This window comes from Rhipicephalus sanguineus, chromosome 1 (genome assembly GCF_013339695.2).
Source record: "Rhipicephalus sanguineus isolate Rsan-2018 chromosome 1, BIME_Rsan_1.4, whole genome shotgun sequence".
Taxonomy (NCBI): domain Eukaryota; kingdom Metazoa; phylum Arthropoda; class Arachnida; order Ixodida; family Ixodidae; genus Rhipicephalus; species Rhipicephalus sanguineus.
This window is the reverse complement of record NC_051176.1, coordinates 273,754,700-273,758,276: the sequence shown is the minus strand read 5'-3', so window position 1 is coordinate 273,758,276 and position 3,577 is coordinate 273,754,700. Positions and strand designations below refer to the sequence as shown.

The window sequence follows — 3,577 nt, the reverse complement described above, 5'->3', positions numbered from 1 at the left end:
AGGACAGCAGAAACCCGTACCAAGAAATATAAAGAACATAGCCGGGACAATTCCTCGGCCGAGAACTCTTAACCACGTCACTGGCGGATAACATGACACAACGTGCTTGTCCGCGTGGCCTTTGTGGCATCAAGGGGCGTTCCATTTTGACGAACACACACACGATGCGTTGTGTCCTTGAATGCTGTGATGCTGTGTGCTGTGACGGCAAAGGGCTGCGAGCCCGCCCGGCCCGGCCCGACGTACGAAAATACAATCGCAGAGAACCTTCAAAAAGCCGGCCCGGCCCGGCTTTTTGAAGGTTCTCTGCGAAAACAAAACATCGTTTTCTGGTAATTTGGCATTTTATTGAGCATATCGAATATGATCAAACGACACGCGACGAACAGTCTCTATTACACAGATTACAAACTGTCGTGCAAAACAGCAAGCAGTCCCACGATTCCGGCTTCAAAGAAGTGCGGCGCTTTTGCTTTATGTAGCCCGCCGAACTGAAGTTGCGTTCGCTGCTTGCACTTGTCGCCGAAATTGCTAATATCTTTTTGGCCGGCCTGTCAAGCTTGGGATATCTCTGCTGCTTGTTTTTCCAGAAGACTAAAACCTCAGATGGACAGGCGGACGATTCCATAGAGAGATAATCGGAGAGCTCCCCTTTTGTTTAAAGTAGCGAATGGGAAAGGAAAAGCGGTAAAGGGCGGTCGCGGAAAAGGCGCTGTATGCTGGGAAAACAATTCCCGCTGATTTTCTATATTCGGGCTTGAGTCGGGCTTCGCGCCGGGCCCGAGCCCGGCCCGATAAAAAAAGTAGCCCGAGCCCGGCCCGGGCCCGAGGAGGAAATGCGTCGGCCCGCCCGAGCCCGGCCCGCGGGCCGGGTCGGGCTCGGGCTTTCGGGCTACCCGGAGCCCGTGCACACATCTAGTATGCCGATGACGTGGCAGTATGTACATCGAAAGAAGGTGTCCAAGAGACAATTGACGTCGTTAAGAAATTTGGCCAAATTACCGGAAGTCGAGTGAACTGGGGGAAGTGTCTGGGGCTATGGCATGGTGAATGGTCATCGGTCCCTGATGCTTTTGCCAACATTCGGTGGTTCAGAAGTCCAGGAAAGTAGGTATACCCCTTCAACACTATAACAAGCACCGATGAATATTGGACTGAGCAGGTGCAGCAAATGCGAGAAAAAGCAACACGGTGGAACGCCACTTGTCTCTCAATGTTTGCGCGAGCCACTGTATGTAATATGTTTTTTATGAGCAAGTTGTGGTATGTGATGCAAGTGCTAAGTTGTACACGAATGAATGTGCAAAAGTTTCATAGAGTATTCGCTGTTTTTGTGTGGGGGTCAACTTGGGAAAGATGCAGTAGATCGAATCTGTTCAGACGAGTTAAAGCAGGGGGACTTAGCTTGTCGCATCTATTTGTCCGGCAGCTAGTTAATCGCTTTCTCTTCTTTCGGGACGTGCAAGATCCTTTTCTGCGAACAGTGTGCCAGCTACGCCTTTGTCGCGTGCTACCTAACTTTGTTGTTAGCACTGCAAACATGCCTGGAGCCACGCGAGGCTTTTTTAAGGAAGTTGTGGACAGCGTCCATTTTCTGTCAGTGAGGTTCTCAAATGAATATCTCTTACAGTCACTCGAAAGAAATTAGATAAAGACATATGTGATATGATTTTCCAGTGCCTATTATAGGTCAATAAACAGTGGAGGCGAAGGAAAAGATGTACTCAAATGAGTGAAGAAAATGCAAATTCATTCAGGGGCAAAAACTTTCTTTTTAAATTACATTCGGGTACTTATCGGTGCGGACATTCTTGGAAGAGCGGGGTTTTTACATGCAGTGGGGTTCTCATTGTTTTATCTGTAGAAAACCGGAGACAATAGATCACGTATTTTGCACTGTTGGGAAGGGGTCTACTTCTGGGATGTTTTACAGAGAACGCTCAAGAAAGAGTTTCCTCTGCATCCACTTGGAATCAGGTTTTTGCAGATAGAAAACGAGGATGGGATGCCTTTTGACCTTATTATGCTTCTTGGCCTCCACTGCTTATGGCAGGCGAGAATGGCGGGTTTCACTGAGACCCTGACAGGCGACCTGCACGTGTGCTTTTCGCGAGAACATTGTTCAATACATAGATGTGCTCAAACAACAAGACTTATTCCTGACTGGCTGGCCAGGGTTGAACCTCTGGCATACCTTAATTTATTTTTTATTATTTTATTTCATTAATTTTTTCATCTTGACACATTATTGTAGCAATGTGTATTATTACTGTAAGTGGTGTCTGTTATTGATGTGCATGTGACGTTAATAAACCGGCAATAAAGAAAAAAAAAAAAAGTCCGCGTGGCCTAATGGATAAGGCGTCTGACTTCGGATCAGAAGATTGCAGGTTCGAGTCCTGTCGCGGACGGACGGCATAGTTTTTTTTCTTTTTCTCATACGTTGTCCTACATCTTACAATGTATCCGGACACATTCTGTTGCAAGGGCGCACCATACAGTTCTCCGTTTCACAAATGTCACGAGGATGGCGACAACTAGATCGGCTCGGGAAAATTTTTTTTTTTCTTCTTTTTTTTTTTAATTGTACATTGGCTCGGGAAACTTTTTTTTTCTTCCTTTTTTTTTTAATTGTACAAGGGGTACACTCACGCGTCTTTTTTTTTTAACCATGCGTGTCAATAATGTAACTAGTTGCATGTAATTGTTTGCTACAAAAAAAAAGTAATTTAATTAGCTTGAGCGCTAAGGAGAAAGAAGTCATCTATGTATTGCCCGCCGACCGCCGCTGAGGCGGTGCGCTGCCAAGCGCGAGGGCACGGGTTCGACACCCGTGCACTTATATTTAGTTAACAGGTAGGCAATCTTAATCCGGAATGCACGGCTATGCAGTGTGCCTATAATCGTATCTCGGTATTGCAGGCAGTCACAGTTTAATTTTACAAATAATAATTGCATGTAATTTCTATACACTACTGACCGAGAAAAACGCTCCATGCACACAAGTAAAATAGGATTGATTTATTGCGCATGGATAAAAGCATCGAGGTCAAAACCTACAAGCGCTAATGATGCCAATAAAACTACAAATACAAAAGAATGTTCTGCGAAGTCCAGCGTTTCAGTGTTAGCGCATGACATCCCGTACGGAGCCACGAAGTGCTCAACGAAAAGAAGAAAAAACCAAAAGAAGCCGGAGCAGGAGAGAGCGATTTGAAGGCGCGGCGAAGAAAGCCAACACGCTTCCGCTGAAAACGTGCTTCTTTAAGTGCAGATTTTTTCGGATGATTAACCCCTTGAGAGTTTTCGCCGTACACGTACGGCAGAACCTTCCCGGTACCAAAGGGTTTTCGTCGTACGCGTTTATTTTTAAACCGCACGCATTCTTCGGTCATTTATTTGCTTGGCCTGTGCTGCCACACCTCGGGAATACGTGGAATTTTTTTCATGCACCAATGTCTCTCCGTTGTATCTTTTTTTTATTTTTTTGCTTCCCAAAACGGCGCACCGGCTATCGCTTGCCCATCCGAGCGCGTTCGCGGTGCAGCTGGTTGAAAGTGCGCGCCCTTTTTCGATC

General features: G+C 46.1%; 1 non-coding gene across 1 annotated transcript; it reads left to right on the top strand.

The window, feature by feature from the left end:
- The first annotated feature begins 2,338 nt into the window (after positions 1–2,338).
- Positions 2,339–2,411, top strand: Trnar-ucg (transfer RNA arginine (anticodon UCG)). The gene has a single exon. It is a non-coding gene; the product is annotated as a tRNA-Arg (tRNA).
- The last annotated feature ends 1,166 nt before the right edge of the window (positions 2,412–3,577 follow it).